This window comes from Cinclus cinclus, chromosome Z (genome assembly GCF_963662255.1).
Source record: "Cinclus cinclus chromosome Z, bCinCin1.1, whole genome shotgun sequence".
In the NCBI taxonomy this organism is placed as follows: Eukaryota; Metazoa; Chordata; class Aves; order Passeriformes; family Cinclidae; genus Cinclus; species Cinclus cinclus.
This window is the reverse complement of record NC_085084.1, coordinates 24,912,652-24,930,470: the sequence shown is the minus strand read 5'-3', so window position 1 is coordinate 24,930,470 and position 17,819 is coordinate 24,912,652. Positions and strand designations below refer to the sequence as shown.

Here is a 17,819-nt window from a genome sequence, read left to right as displayed (position 1 = left end):
CACTTTCCTTCACTATATCTTTTATAAGCATAAACACAATGAGGAATAATTCAGCTAGAAATGTGTAGATTAGTTCTAAAGCTAATTCATTAAGACGTAACCTGAGTCTTGCACTATAAATTACATTAACTTACATTAAATGTTAACTAAGATTTTCATTACAGAATGAGGTGTACCATGTTTTGATGGCTTTAGACGTATAGAGGTTATCAGTTTGGTGAAAGTGGATAGCTTGATGCAAAGGCTTTGGTTTCGTTATGCAACTAATGCTTACTCCACTGCGAGCTACTCTTCTGCAGTTGTTGCTCTCATCCTCATGCTAGCAAGTTTCAGTGATTCTTATCTACTAACCCACACATGAAGAACCTGAACTATTTTTCTTTCTGCAGCAGATCTTTTTGATGAAAGATACTGTCTACACTTAGCACACAGCAAGTGGAAATATATATCTCAGGCTAGAATAGCTCACAACATTGAAATTAGGTAAGCCACACAACTTAGGAACCAAGAACAGTTCTTAAAAGTTATGTTCCCACTCTCTCCTTGCCCTTAAATCATTCATCATTTCACTAAAAGCATCAGCCAGAATTCAACACTAAGTATTGACAACTGCAACTGCAAAGTCCAGGAGGAGAACTAGCCACTAGCCCTGAAGTTGTTTTTTTTTGCAGTAGTAAAAAGCAGTTTCAAGTTATACTGGGTATCAAAACAGAAGTGACTTTTCATACCAGATCAACCAACATACCAAACACTGCTCTGCTGCCAAGATGCAGGCTGAAACACAAACTCTGCTTCTAATCCTCCACCCACTTTCAGTCCCTCAATCTGATACTCTATTGGGCAGGACACCTAAAAGTAGTTTTTCTTGTTTCATTTACAATGAATCAGCTAATGAGTCCTATTTTGATATAAATTCTACCTTTTATAATACTGGAAGCCAGCAGAACCATAGCTATTTTCCCATACTGATGTTTCACACAGCTACCTGACAGCAGATTAACTTCTGAGACACCAGATCATTTGGCAACTGCTTCTTCACGTACAGTATTCCCATTGTTAATGAAAAAAACCTCTGCCTTCAAGACATGAAAGATAATTTAAAAATATATTTGGATGTGAATTCTGCTTTTTTAAATGCTGTGTAACTAGTTATTCACTTGTGAGTTGAGTTGACAGGGTTTTTACTACATCAACTACAAAAATACCTTACACATATGCAGTTATTTGTTTCAGTACAAATATACACACGCACAATTTTAGATATTGTAGAACATTTAAGATTCTCAAGGCAGCTTCATTTTTCATGTAAATCCGAGTAACTCAGGCTAGCTATGGGCATATCCTACACAGTAGTAAAGTATGTACACTGAAACCTCTTAATAAACCCATAAACATCCTGAATCTCAATAAACCCATAAACATCCTGAATACCTTTAAATATTTTTGACTTTCAGCAGAAGGCCTCTTTCCTACCAGAGGAAACTGTGTATTGATTTTACAGTGCAGAGAAAAAAGAACCAGACCAATTGTACCAATCTGTTCATAAGTTGCTTCCAATTTTCAGGAAAGATGGCAAATTTTTAAGCCACTGTTTCACCTTATTCCCATAACAGAGTGGAATTGTTGCAATGAAGCTCACAAGTTTGTTCATCAGAATGTGCATCCTTCACCACAGCTTTCAAATAGTATATGAAAAACATCTACAATTCTCCAAATTGAATAAAGCAATGCTACATAGTCAAGTATCATTCCCTTTCATACACTGTAATTAAATGATCACCAGCTGTGGTTTTAATTAAATACAAGACTAGTAATGCCCATACACATAGCCTCGTAATATAAAAGGACACCATTAATTTGAAAATCTCAATGAAAAGCAACTTGTTCTCTGAACATTGGAACTAACGAGGCAGACTTCCAATGGATTTATCTTCGTCCTCTTCACCCTCTGCAGTCAGCTCAGCTGTTCTTCATGCTCCCTAGCACACTGCAAACTGGGTAAGAAACAACATGAATTGTGCCTAGTTTTACAGCAACCCTGCTGCCTGGCCTGGCAGTCCCTGCCAAACATGGGTACTCACTATGTGAGTTACACCCACCCCTGTGTTCAATATAGCATCTCTCTTCTCCAAGTAACCAAAGAATGGCTTTATTAATGACAAGAAAAGCTTGTTGCATCTTTGTACCGTCCAAAATTACCCTTTCATTAATTGGACTGTTTCAGTTTCCAAGCGCTAATAAAATAATAAATTTGAAAATAATAAATTTACTGAAAGGGCAGACTAAGCAAAAATGAGCTAACATAACAGAGGAGAGTTGCTTGTGGTACTCTAGTGTGATGTGCAAGCGATGTTTCCAGCTTGAAATGTGTAAGGTTAACACATCCACTCTAACTGTATACTAATGACAGAGACAAGCTCTCCTCTCCAATTCTTAAAAACATGTTACATGACTTTCCCTTAAGGAGTGAGTGTTCCCACAGATGGTGGGAACACTTCCAGTGTGCTTGTTTATCACAAGTCAGGTGGGAACCAGAACATGATCACTGGATGTTGCTCTAACCCAAGAAAAGGAAACACCAGAGCAAAGAGCTACAGTCCATGCAGAAGTATTCTGGGTGAGACGAAAAAAAAAAGTTTGTGTTCAGAACTCAAGTATAATAACCAAATTATTAAATTGGGAAAGACCCCAGTTAAAAATCTCAAAACTAAGTCAACCACAACTGTCTGTGGAACCACTACAGGATTGTGACAACTGAGAAAGAGAGAACATGAGTAGAGCCATATGGCATACTGTTTGTTTTTTTTTTTTCTCTCAGCAAACAATGACAGATAAGGCAAAGTCACTATGACTAACACTGATACCATACATTTATAGTTCGAAGTGGCATGCATCTTAATAACATGAGATTATGAAACACAAAAAACTCATCAGTGTGCAAAATTAATAGATAGCACAAAGATTTCTGCTTGTAAAAGGCAAAGGTCTAAACCTTTAAGAAACAGACTGCAAATACTACTTCATACAGAGAAAACAGTCAACTGACAAAGCTTGTGTTGTTCATAAACTTTATACTGATCCATCTACTCAAACTGTGTCAAGAGAGAAACCACTGTTGTGATGCTGAGGCACCCCATTTGTCCAAAAGGACACATAGGATCAACATGTGAGAACAAAGATAAGAAGGATCAGACCAGACAATCTGCTTCTCTACCACCATCCAAGAAAGTAAGAAAATTAGATGCATAGTATAAATATAAAGTTAATTACCTATCTTAACTAAGAAGATACAATTTCCTTGAGCTTTTATTGCAGTGAGAACAGAGGGTTGCTTACTGAAACATACAGACACCATATGCTATATCCAATATTATCTTGCCAGGTTTTAATATATTAAATATACAATAACATTTATTTATTATAAGGTATTATTAAAACAAAAAAGCAAACTGCATAGTATGCTTTTGTTAAAATGCAAACCAATGTGCAGCTGAATTTTTAAAGGTACTGCAATTATAAAAACATAGAAACAAGCTTAGGAAAAGCAACTTCCTGACCTCTGATCAAGCTTCATTTATGAATGCAGTTTCTTCCTCATTATCCACCTGCTTCTACAAGCATTTCATAGAATACTGCAGGTATGATATGTAATGCCTGTTTTGTACTATACTTAAGACTGCTTTTGGTGCTGTGAAATATTTTCTGCAGGAATTAGGAAAAACATTTGTGGGCAGTCAGGTTTCTGAAGAATTTTGTGGGCAACAAGTACAGAAGTGGATGGGATAGTAAAGATGAACTGAATGCCAAGGAAGAAGGTAACTACTGTACTGTTGTACATACTGCTAGAAGTGTTCTGAAGCCAAGAATAAACCAAGAGAAAGACAAAAAGGGCAATGAAGGAGGACGCTGAAAAAATGATAAGGTTAAAGCCCTGAAGAGCACTAAAATTACTATTACACTCAGGATTTTTCCCAGCCATTGTCAAATGTGATCCTCACCACTAAATATGATCCACATTTTTCATTCCCTCAGCCTGGAACCAGACTAATCAAACCATATTGCTAAAACCAGTTGTACTGACTGCACATTTGCTATTTTCAACAGAGAAATTATAAAAAGGACCTATGCACATAATTCTCTGTGAAAATAAAATACTAATCTTATCTTTTTCCTCTTATTTCTTGTATTCCTCAGCTACAGTACTGCTGCACACCAGTTTGGGAACAAATGCTCAGAAAGGTAACCTCTGACATAACCAGGGAGCCATAAAATCACACCAAATTATACACCAATACAAAGCAGCCAAACACCAGTTTTTTTCTGTGTGTGACTTCTGTAGCTGATCAGCAAAGCCCTACCATGGGAGAAGAATCACAGATGGACCAGGGTGATGTATCCATGTAGCACAGGAAGAAAATGGCTGCGTGGGACTGAGCACAGCTGCTGCAAAAAAAACACTGACTTGCTCTCAACACCAAGAGGACCTGAGGGGTCGGTTTTGATTTAGATAAACAACTACCAACAGCTGAAAAAATGAGCTGGTGTGTATTTCTCCCCAGGCTCATTAAGAGTGTGAATGTCTCCCTGAGTCAGCCAGGCCAGTGTGGGGTGTTATACATGGCTCAGCCTAAAATACAAACTACAAAAACATAATCAACTGACAGAATTTCAAAGTGAGTAATGAGTCTGAGCCAGCTTCAATTCACACATTTACTCCTGGCAAGGCCAGGGGTGCCCAGGGTGGTGGGAGTGATTACATTAGAGAGAGGCTGGGATCCACACTGGTGCTATGATTGAGCTGGGCACTGCAATTGCTCTCCTCTGCTGTGTTTGACTTGTATCTGTATTGTATTCTCATTGTATTCTATGTCATGATGCTAAAACAGAAAGCCTGTGTACCACCAACCATTTCCAAATAAAAAAATCTGATGTTAAACACCACACCTTCCACATATGGACTGTCTAAAAGAACCCGGTCAGAGAATACTAGGCTCTTCTATTCTCTCTTTTTTATTTCCCATTGGCATTTTCCATAATTTAGTGCAAATAATCCACAACATGGACATTTTCTATGTCTTGCAACTACTCATTTTACTGGCAGACAGTATACATAAAATAATTTGATTAAATATTCAGAATGTTGCCTCTTCCCTGAAAACTTTCCAATTATTCTGTTATAAAATGACACTGGACATTATGCTGGGTTTGAAAACCTGAGATGCTTCCTAACATGAGAGAACAAGTTAGAACTCCAGCTAACAGTGCAGAAAGGGCTAAACAGCAAATGTCTATCCATTTATTGGTCTATCCATGTGTTGATATTTTCTGACACCTTTCTTCTTCAATGGAAAGAGGGATTGTAGTCAAGGAATGAAAAGATTGGTAATGTAAGTTCATAGTGAAAAACACATCTGAAGACAGAATAATAAAACCTTCAGCAATCTCAGGGCTGTGGTTGTGCTGTAGACTGCTAACTTTCATAAATGGCAGTACAGAACAGTATCAGGGATGGTCTGGGGAAAGCAAAGACAAGGCTGGCACTTATCTGCTAAGGTGAATGAGTACCTTTCATGCTAAGGCATGGAAGATATAGTGAAGACATGTGAATAAGGAGGAAAAAATTACATGGAACAGTAAGCATGAAAGAAAATACCGCACTGCTTCACAAAACCAGGAAAAAATCCAAACAAAATGAAACAAAAGCCAAGGCAAAGCTTAAAAATCTTTTAAGAGAGAAGTTACAGACATTTGTTGTGGATAAAACTCCAAGGCTCTGTCAGGTTTACATTTTATTAGGAGCACAGATCAGCACTAATTCCAAACATCACTTAAAGTGATTCTATATAAATGTGCAGCTACTTTCAACCATTTTTCTTCTCTGTTCTACACAGTTTTCATGCCACTTTCTCCTGGCCATAGCCCATAAAAGGTGCATTTTTATGGTCCAAGCAATGAAATAAATGTAATCAAACTCAGTTTTTGTGACTTTACTGACAAAATGGAAGGGAAAAACATAAAAGAATAACCATATTCCAGAAGCAGTGACATGACAGATTGATATTCCCCAGACAATTCCAGCTGTGTGATCTCTAGAGCACAGCCCTGAAATACCACAGTCAACAGCCCTGTAAATAACTACCCAAGGCAAAGTCAAAATGAGTAAAAAAGTAGGACCACTGAATTGCTGGATATGCCTAAAAATATGCCCTAAATCTTTGAAAAAACTATTACGTGCTAATAAAAACCTATACATTTTCAAAATGACATACAAAATGGGCATTTTATTACTATGCTTCTGAGGCAAATATAGTCGTATTAAACATTAGACAGTTACTTCATATGCTTGCGCAATACTAAACAAATAATGTGCCAACACTAGCCAGGATGGAGCCATTCAAATTCTAGATAAACAAAGGCCAAATTTTTGTAAGATACAGTTTTAATTTTAAAAAATCTGCAGTACATGTTTTCAATCTGTTTTCATAATTTACAAACAATTTAAACTGAAATTGCTTGGGGTTTTCTTAACTAAAAATTAACATTTGGAGGCATTTGTAAATATTTCAAACTATTTCATAAAACAAACAAAAAAACTAACCCAACTAAATCAAAGCAAAAAAATGTTCCATAAAGAAAATACACTAAAGATTGTTTAAAAAATACACAAAAGAGGTAAACTAATGCTATTCTGGTGAGCAGGATCAGTTTTAAAATCTATTAAAGGAAAAAAAAACAAGAATGCAACCATGGTAGATTTTCCTTTGAAAAATTATTCTGGCAATTCACACTTGATGAATGGACCATAGTGCTAATTGCACTTCTGAGTATGCCCAAGGCCTTGACTAATGGCTCTACTTCTATTAAAAGAGATGTTTACAATATCACTAAAAGAAAATTTTAAGTGGCATTAGAAGAAATGCTAAATATTGAGATCTAAAAATAGTAAAAGGAGACAAACACCTGAATCTGGGGACTGCAGAAAACAACTACACATTTCAAAGTTAACTCATACGGGATTCTTAAGAACCTTCTATGTGGCACTGCAGGGCAGCCCACATGTGCCTGATGGCCCCAGAACTGGCATTTACACTGTGCAGTAATGGTCAGCCTAGCTTTTACCTTCCAGATGAGGAATTGGGGGGCTATTTCCACTCCCACTCAACGAGCAAAGCAACAGTAATGCAGGGTATGAAAATGGCGCTGTGGGGAAACTAAGATTAGAACAAAATACGGCCTTCATTTCTCAACATACTGTCTGCAATCACAGCCTTTCTTAAAATAAAATAAAAAAATACTACAAAATTATGAGCCAGGAAGGGTCCTAGCTAGGTCCTAGGTCCAGTCTCAGAAGGATTTTATCCCCCTTCAGAATCCCTCTTCATTTAGCATTCTTACTCACTTTACACTTACTCTCAACATAATTTAAGGACAATAAATTAAGGCAAATTATCTCTTTATCACTGCACCAATGGAAAGAAGAAGACACTTATTTCTGGTCTCCTCTTCTGCCCAACATCCCCAGAGAAAATTAAAAGAAGAAAACTAGCAAGGCTCAGTGCAGGTCCTTTTTCCCTTGAAATGTCAGGATGCCAAACTCCTTTTCCGCGTTCCTTTCCAATTTATTGAGGTGATGGGCACAGTATTTTCCCCTCAGGAAGGAAAGGAGTGGAAAACTAATCCAAAGAATGCACCTCACTCAATCCTCTGCATTTAGTATTATGGTGACCCACAGTCCAGTGCTGGCTGCAACATTCCAGACAGGATGTAAGCTCATCCACATTGGATTGTTTACCAAGAGCTATGCTATTTTTTGTAACAACTAACTTGCTCCTTCAGCCTTATTTTTTTCTGACTGACAATAATTTAGATCTTTCAAAACAGAAATAACCATTCAAGAACCACTCAAACATTAGACACTACTTGTTTGCTAATTTAATCATAATTTACTGAAGTGTCCCATAGTTCTTGAGTTATTTCCAAAAAGTATCTCAAAATAACTTCTGTTTTTCAAAGACAGGACACCATGGAATAGCAATAAGCTTACTTACAAAGATACAAAGGACCTCTGCCTCCAGAATGACCCACCTGATCTGCTGTCACCATAAATTTAGAGAAATAAGATCTGTATTGCCAGGTCAAATCAGCACTTTGTTTCTACCATAAGCCATTTAAAAAATCAAACCAAAACCAACTCAACCCAGAAAACAAACAAAAAACCCCATCAAATCCTCTAGGATGCACTTGTCCAATTATTTGAAACTCACAAAAAGAAAACACCTCTCCAGCTTTCCTTAGTCAGCTAATGCCCTAAAGAGCTTTACATTAGAATGTCCATTACCTAACTTCCAAAAGTACAGCTCTAAAATGATTTTTAGAAGCAGCTGATCAACTTTGGAGCTTCCAGATGTGACAGAAAAATTCCCTGAATGTGCATTTTCTCATTTAACAAAACACATTCAGTACAGTTCTTAATTATTTCACCTTCCCAAGGTTATCGGCACCTCTGAGACCTTCATATCCCCTTCCCTGCTCCTTTAAGCTCCGGCAAGCAGCCACTCCCTCTTCCCTCTTCTGATGGCCATTCCTGCCAAGAGCCCCCTTAGCACCCCTAAGGGCACTCAAGAGTCAAAGCTTCTCCAAGGTGAAAAAGTGGAAAAGAAGTTGAGGTTTCCAGTGACCTTCCAGCTTACAGTGAAGTAACAGTTTTTAAAATGCTTTTCGAAAGAAAACGTAAGAGTTATAGAGTTTTAAGTATCAACCTTTATGCCCCTGGCTGTACATCTCACACTAGTCCATGCTATATTCCCAGGTCACTGTCTCACCACTGCATGTCAATCCTTAGCACAAGCAACTGTCTCCTAGACCAGAACTTGCCATTTTAGGCAGAATTCAGTTCTTTTGCCCAGTAATCTTCACAAGCCAACCAAAACTTAATGCACAACTTCTCCAAGGACAGTTAATTTCTTCAAACTTAATACAAATCCTAGGCAGAAAAATTACTTATGCTACTATAACTTCAATTGCTGCAGGAAGTTTCCAAAATTTCCTTTTAACTCCCATACCATAAACCTTTGTGTGAGTTATCTCTGAGTATTTATTTCATAACAAACACCCAGAACATTCTAGCATTTTCAATCACAAGTCCTGCATCTTTCCCTGCCTCCTCTTCCTTATTACCAGGTCAATACACCACGAAAAGGTGACCAATGTTACTGAAAGCTTTGCAAATGGATGGCAAATTGCAGGAGCAGTTAGCATTATTTCCTGCTGAGGTTTTCCACTGGATGTTACTATTCAAATTATAATTTTAACAAATTTGATACAAAACAATTACTGTTGCAAAACACAGCCCTGGTAAGGCTCTGCGATGAAAAATCTCTAAGAGTGTGTTACAAAGAAATGAGTACATCAGCAGTTACTACAACACTGCTAGAGGAGTGTTTTTACAACAGAAAAAGCTATGAAAATAAGCATCTGCTTATCTGGATTTCAGTACATCAGCATGTTTTTTTTTATATTTATATAATGACTCCTAATGAAAGTATGCGGAATATAGAAAAGTCTGAAGCACAACTATGCTCCATCCTGACAATCTCCTGACAATCTTTCCTATTCAAGTTAGTTCTTGATCTGTATGGTATAACTCTTTTGATACCAATCTCTTACTGAAAAATTCCACTAAAAAATCTCTTCTTCTAGGTGGAAAAACATGAAAACACAATTTGCATTACTGAAAATCACTAGAGGTTTTTTCTTCCTTGCAAGATAAAAGCAGTGTCAGAAAACCAAGAAACTGCAAATGGCCTCCACCACCTTCCATGCTCCAACTGGTATCAGTTATTTGAATGCTCATATCTAGTGCTAGCCAACAGAAAACCTTATGCAAGATATCTGCTTGATGCCTCAAACTCCTTTCTGATAGTAACTACCTTTGGAACGAAGGAAACAGCACAAACATATGCCATTCATGAACCAGAGCTGCCAGAAAAACCCTCAATTGCATGAATATATTGCTCTTTTCCAGTCATATGGTTTGCACTTTAAGCAACAGAACCTCCAGTCCACAAACTAAGAAGTTGAAAATAAATATTAATGTGTTTATTACCAATTGCACTGACACAGATAAATCTGCACAGCTAGCAGACCCCAACATGCTTACTATTTGCATAGATAAGTTTTTTAGTATTTCAGTAACACCTGAATATATTACTCCACTCAGAAGAAACATTTTGGGTTATTTGGTCATGCACTGGACTAATAACCCAACACAGTATCTCTGTCTGTAGCATCCAGCACAACATCTTGTTCAAGTGGCTTCATACTTTTTCAGCGATTTATTTAGCAGGTTTCTCCCAACATAAAAGCAAGTAGCTGTAAAATTTGCAGAGAATCAAGTGTCTGTAGCATGACAAAACCATGCTACAGCATTTGAGTCAACTAGTGACAATAATCTGTTAAAATGGGATTAAAAGTAATTCAGAGACACAGACAGTAATTATAACCCTGAAGCTAATCAAGTGTTCACGAATGCAATGGTTAGAATTCAGCCTGGTTCAAAACCCTGTCTGCAAAACTCATGGGAAGGAAAAGGTGTCTGGAAAACCCTGGTACAAGAGTAAATGTTTTGCTCTTAACCTCTCCTCCCACAATGACCTAATTTTCTTTATTTTTTACTGTAAATTCAGATACTGAGGTTTGACAAAAAAACTTCAGTTTTTCTTCAAGTGAGGAAGTCTCTATTTTCTTTTTCAACTGGTATTAAAAAACATTTTCTTGTTCATCAAGAAGAAGTGTAGAACGACATTCTTAAATGTCAAAAACTTCTGCAAATTAAAAGCCATTTTCTAACCACATTATTTCATATTTGGGTTAAGATTGCTCATTTTATATAAATTTTCCCTGAAATTTTTCTGCAAAAGAATAAAAGTGATGATTCAAATGTGTTTATTAGACAATTAATCTTCACTTGTATCTACACACACTCAACATTTAATCACACTTACTGAAATTACAGATGCTTACAATTATCAAACTTGAAAGCTTCAGTCACACAGAAAAACAGCAACTGCTCTAACATTTTGAGATTACACAGTATTCCCAATATTATGTGTTTGTCTCTACCAAGCCCAAAGCAGATTCACTTCTTTATCTTGAACTCTGAATGCCAAATTCAACCACGTATTTGACTCATGCAATCCTATTAGATAAATACGAGTTGCAGAGATATTTATGAGTCCAGAGCATGGTTCCATAAAAAGTGCACATCCCCTGAGACTGTCATTCTTTCTTTGTGTGAAATTTTCTCTGCTTTAAATCATCAAATAATAACAAAAAACATTACTAATTCTGTAAGGAAGTCAGGACACCATAGAAAGTTGCTTCTACAACATTTTAATAAAATACATTTTTAATGTTTATATCACACAAATGCATGTCCACATATGCACATATGAGAAAAGGAAATCAGGAGTCATGACAAGACAAAATTTATAATTTAAAGGCATTGTATGTGTCACACTTAACAGTCACACTTAACACTTCAAAATGTCTGCAACCTTCTTATGACCACTTTCACTAACATTCACCCACACAAAAAGACTCCCTGTGAGCATGACATATAAAGAGCTTTCAAGCAGTATCTGGCACAGCTGTAAATCTATACAAGGCTCTACAAATAAATCTTGTGCTCTCAGCTGCCAATACAGAAACATGAATCTTAAGAACACAATGCATACCCCCTTATCCATTTAAAGTATGGCAAATATTTTACTCATGTTAATTGTCCTGACAGAAAAGGATCAACACTGCATTATTTCATTTAACACATGGCTTATTTTTCACCCCTGAACAGCACATAGGCAAAAAAATTTGCTGATTCTGAAGCTGTAAAGCTATTCCGAATTAATTCTTCATAAAAACTGTACCTCATTCATACAGCATTCTTATTTGAATCTTTATATAGCTTGTAGCATATTACTCACATAATCCAGCAGAATGAAAGCGGAAGTCACTTTTTTAATTTTTTGTGGCTTCATCATCTGTATAACAGAATACTTCACAGTTCAGGTGAAGAGTTACATTGGTGCATTTTTTTTCATTCAATTTCATTTACATTCTTAACAATTGTTTCTGTGGGATCTAAAATCTTGACATCAAGAAATGTAATAATTAATGTAATTTTAAGAATGGAACAGTAATGACTCTAATATAACTGAAGAAACAACAGTGAAAAAAAGAAATTAAATCTGTTTTCCCACCTTAAAGCAGATTCCTGTGTCAGAAAGCATTCTAAAGAAGTCCTGTACCAGTCCTGTTCTAAAGCTTCTCTGATATTGCTTTACATGTTCTGCACCTCAAGGATAACTTCTGTCCCTTTTGATGTTCTTCGTATCACTCGTGAATTTATAATGCTTTCTCAAAACATGTACCTCTTTTTCTTATCATCTGAGGCTAACATGCTGAATCTATTTAACAGGACATTCTCTTCCACTTTTGATTCCCCCTGGTGCCTTTCTTAGGACCACTTTGGTTTTATAGTTCTGGTGCTTGACAAATCACAACCCTGTGGGACAGTGCCTGACTGCACAGCTGGCCATGCTGATTTTTTGCTGTCAGCAATCTATGCACGTATTACATCCCTGACTTACACTACATTAACAATCTAACTGCACATATGCAATCTTTGTGTTCTCAAGTATTTCTCCTGGGTATATTCCAAGGTTCTCTGCACTGAGAATTTCAAACTTGGCTGTCCTCCCCACCAACCCCACCTCAGATAACTATCAATTGAAGGGAAAAATGCAGGTCTTTAGGAGAAAGCAGTGGGAACGGCATTAGCAGTTCTGCCTCCATGAAGTGGGCAGTCTGTGTCTTCAGCTAAAGCATTTCTGGGGGTTTATTGTGTATTGAATGCTGGTAACAGCTGCTGGTTTGCAAGCAGGAACACATGACATATCTGAGTACACCACAGGGGGTCTGAAAGAAGAAAACTTTCAAGTGATGACATCATGGCATGCAACAGAGATGGCAATTACCTGCATTATTCATATTCTCAGACCTGTGGGTAATTTGACTCTTAGGCAGCTGACTTCAGTTAGCCAAACTCCTACTTTCATTTTCATATTTTGACAAATACTATCAGAAGTGTGCACTTCTGGTGGAGCACTGCCACACACATCCAATATCCATCCCCAGCAACATCTCCACACCTTCCAACAGAGCCCACTAGCTCAGCTAAGTGCGCTTTTACACAGCTATACTGTTTCACTATCCAAGCTACACCTACACTGTGCCATGTTGACTTAACTGTAAACCTTGATGTTCACAGAATGAGGTCAAGGGCTCGCAGGTGGCTGCACCCGCTCCTCTGGTCTGCAATTCAGCCTGAAGTCTCCCTTCCTCCACTCCCACCTGCTGTGATTTCTTCCCTCTCTAGGGTCCCGACATAAGATACTTTTATATGTTCCTTTTCTTTCTGGATTGTTTATTCCCTTCCCCACATACCATTCTTCTCTGGTTCCCTCCCTTCACCGAAGCTGCCAGCAACATCCTGTGCAGCCTAGAACCTGCAGCAGCTATTTCCATTCAGCCCTGCAGTCCCTCTGAGGATGGAATTAACCTGTCATTAACCCTATCCCTCCAGCTTTTATGCATTGATGCAGCTATTTAAGTAAGTGCAGGGAGCAAGTAGCACCCTCCCTGCAGTCACCATTCCTGCCTCCTTTAGCTGCAATGCTGAGTGTGCAGCAGCATACTTGACTGCCACAGATATCTAAATCCCAGAACACAACAGCTCAAAGACTCTTTCTAGAAATTAAGGTACATAAACAGATATTTTAGAAGAGACTGTGTGACAGGGTGTCCTGGTTTGAAAGACAGGCATTCACTAAGAAAGGCAGAAGCCTCCCTTTGAACTGAAAAATGTGATCCCTCCACCCTACAAATTATAATAATTTTGGAATTAAGGGAGCTCTCAGGCAAAGATATGGGGGTAGGAATAACAGTTCTTTACTAGTATAACAAGACAAACAACAACAACAACAGCTATGAAATTAGCAACAAACAGAACAGTAATTCAGTCCCAGTACTTTTTCAGCTCCAGGCACCCTCTCCCTGTGCTGCAGTTACCCGTCTTGGGGGATGATCCTGCACAGCTGCAGGAGGGCTGGGGCGATGGGGGGATGGGGGGGGAAGGGTGATGGGGAGACCCCTCTGCTCACGATGTCGGTCCTGGTGCTCAGCAGAGTGCTGGATGGTGGCAGGTTACAGCGAGAAGGCAGCAGGGCAGGGTCCGACAGCAGTGAGGATGGCTCCCGGCGCTGGGATGGCAGGGATGGGACAGAGGTAGTGATCGTTCTCCTCCTCCGACTCCACAAGCAAAATGGGGCGAGCCAGAGCCTTCCATCTCCTCTTCTGGCTTTTTGGATATCATGGGGTTTCCCTCTTCTCTCCTGTCCCTCCTTCCCCCTGCCACTATGGCCTAATCAACAGGTATCTTACCATGACAATGGGGAAAATCCCACAGAGGGAAAAAGGAAAAAAACAACCCCCAATACAGGGACTTGATTTACAACAGCAAGTTTTAATACATGCTATTGCTGGAAGAAAAGCCACTTCAGAAAGTACCACTTCTTTATGGTTTTGTGTTTGTTTTGTTGTGGGATTTTTAAACTGCTCAAAATAGTGGAATTCTTAATGATATTTCTTTGCTGAAGTGCACCTAACTGCTCCATTTGCCTGAGTATTTGTGCATATATATTGAAAAACAAACATTTAAAATCCTGTTGAGATAAAACAGCTTTTTAAAAGAAGTGGTTATTGTAGAAAATTAACATTGGTTGTTTTCTATTTTTATATTGTGGTAAGAAGGTGAGTGTTCTTCCTCCTCCCAGCAATAGTCTCTAGCTCTCTCAGTCCATTTCAAGTTTCATTCCATTTCATTTTGTCCTACTATTTTCATCTCAGAGAAGAAGGTATTGATGGCTTCTGTTCAGACAGCTACTTGGCTCAGGCATCTCATTCAAGTCTCAGAGGGTAAATTTGCCATCAGATGGACCCAGACTGCAAATTACACAAAACTATTATTACACAATAGCCAAGCTTGAAACAAGCACAGTGCTCAGTGAAGTACAGGCAGCAAAGCCGAGAGTGGCTACTCAGGCAGAAGCAGCAATGCGTCAGTGTGTGCAAACCTGACCCAGATCAGCTAAGCACATTCCTCTTCCTACACTCCCCAAACTCCTGGGAACAGCCACAGAAGAGTGTTCTGTGTGTGGTACAAGGGTTGCCATCCTAGCAACAGACCTTCCCCATCACTATTTTGTTTACTCTTCCTCTAACCTCACCAGAGGCCCTATTCCTTCCATGCTGGAGGAAATCTGACTGCACAAGCTGGGACTCAGAGAGCACCGCAGAGCTGATCCTGTAACATATGCTCAAGTATTTATTCAAATGTTTACTCCTTACGTGAACTTAGGACTGAGTTGGGGGCTCTTGTAGAAACACAGATGTTGAAATTCCAAGGGGGTTAGAGCTGGAGAACAAACTAAAAGCAAGCAAGCAAGCAGTCTTCTGAAGAAAGAATCCCTCTCTACCTCATGACCTGAAGTTACTGCTCCAGACACAGTTCAATGTCACCCAATGAGTATATCTCAAAGCACTCTGCAAAATACTCTTCATAGTCTCAACAACTGGAAGGGTAAAAGAACTACAGATGCCACCATGAATTTGCTCTTTCTTGAGACACACAATGGGATATTTTCCTGCCAATTTGACTGTGCTAACATCACTGTAAAGCAATCTAATCAACAGAAATACAAATGTTCACTAAAACAAAGATGAAAAAATAGAACTGGACCTGACCTAGAAAACAGGGAAAGTAATTTATTTTCTTGTCTTGTTTTAAGATTACAGAAAACCAGAAAGTCTGTATCTGAAAGCCTGTGCCAATCTGAATAAAAACATATTGATATACACTGTATATTTTAGAGTAAAAAGGTATCAGCCTCCCCCATGACATGCTTTGAAAAGAGCTAAATCTGGTCTGAGGACAGAAAATTTATAAAAAACACATTCCATGAAACTACCACATTGGAGACAAAACAAGACTCAGTCCTACTGTTCCCTTCCACTTCAATGAAACTGTAATCACAAACATACAATTGCATGTATAAGGTGGTTTAGCTGCCTAGGATATATAAATTTTAGTGTAATTTTTTATGGTCCTACCATTCCTTATATGCCATCCAGTCAAACCTAAGTATAGGTATTACCTGAAGAAAAGGATGTGAGGAGCAGGAAGGGAAGAAATGTTTCTTGTGATTGTATGCATCAGCTATATGAGATTCTCATATTTATCTTCACAAATAATTCCAGTAAAGTATTTCTCTAAATGTAATTTGTAGTGCTCTTTAATCCTGCTACCGAGATTTCCCATTTGCCCAGTCTTAACAGGGAAGCAGAGAAATTATAATCTGCTTCTCTGAGCTCTGATCATGCACAGTTTGTGCACACTCAAAAATCTTCATCCAAGTTCCATTTATAAATGTATAACAAAACTGAAGCAGTCCCCACTGCACTAGCAGAACATTACACAATCTCCTCAGGTGCTGTGCATCAAAACTGTATTTGTATTAACCTGGTAAAGATATTATGCTGATGTCAGTTTCACTGCCTAGCAAAAGCAGGAGATTCAGAGTTAAGTCTGCAAGACTTCGACGTGGTCACCACACCACAGGGCAGCCTTATCTTTCTAATCTTTTCCCTGATCCATATTCAGATAAGAATAAATCCCAGTTCGAGCTGCTGTTAGAAAATGGAGCAGGGACGCTCATGTCTTGTAACTAGCCAAGTTTTTGAGCCACAGTGGTCCAAAGTCTCTGCTGGTGAGAGGTTTATATCACTGATTTTACAGCCCTCCTTGCAACAGCTTCTTCTACCTGAAGCTCAGAGCTGGTTATATAAGTCAGTGCTACACACCAGCCATAATCAGGAATCATCAATTCTGCCTTCCTTTCATACAATACCAGGATGTGTACCTAGAGACATGTGCAATTGTAGGGCTTACATGTGCTTCCCTTGTAGTCACTGCCAAATTTCCCCAAATGTTGACTGCAGATTGCATGTACTTGATCAGTAAATGGTGCTGTGAATTAGGCAACCCTACTTTGAGCTAATATACTTGAGTTTCCTGAGATTTGAGTTAGCTGCTTTACTTAAGTAAGGACATTAAGGGCTTTTCTAATTAATAGCAAATGTTCTATTACATTATAAAACCAGAAAACAAGACAGATACCTCGCAAAGAATTCAAGGACAGTATAAACCAGATGTCTCTAGGCAAGACCATTACACTTAAACATAAACATCTCTCTGCACAACTCACGCACATTTTTGCAGCATTACCAACTCAACAGTTCCAGTGCTATTCCACATCCCAGAACTACACACTGCATGAGATAGAAAGGCAGCACAATCAGCCAAAGGAAAAATGGGGTTTGTTTTACATATTCAGCTATGCGACTATCAATGGACAAGTTTCAACTGCCAACAAAAATTATGGAAACTCTGAGAATCAATCATTCTGTCTGTTCAACCCACTTCATAGCCACGGGCAGAATGAAGGCAGATGGGAACACCCCAGACCTTCAAAATCCCAACAGGACTTACACACTGTAGTTAAATTTCATCCAAGCTGATTTTGGGTTTCTAATCCTTATACATGGGACAGAGTTGTTTCTCCCACTACCCTGAGTCATACACTTTGAAACTACTACATCTTCCTCCTCCACACTCCCCACAAATAATCAGAAGACGAGACCCT

General features: G+C 38.5%; 1 protein-coding gene across 2 annotated transcripts in view; it reads right to left on the bottom strand.

Annotated features, from left to right (window-relative positions):
• The window catches only part of MCC (MCC regulator of WNT signaling pathway), a 179,931-nt gene that overhangs the window by 64,076 nt on the left and 98,036 nt on the right, over positions 1–17,819 (bottom strand). The gene's annotated exons all lie outside the window — the stretch shown is intronic.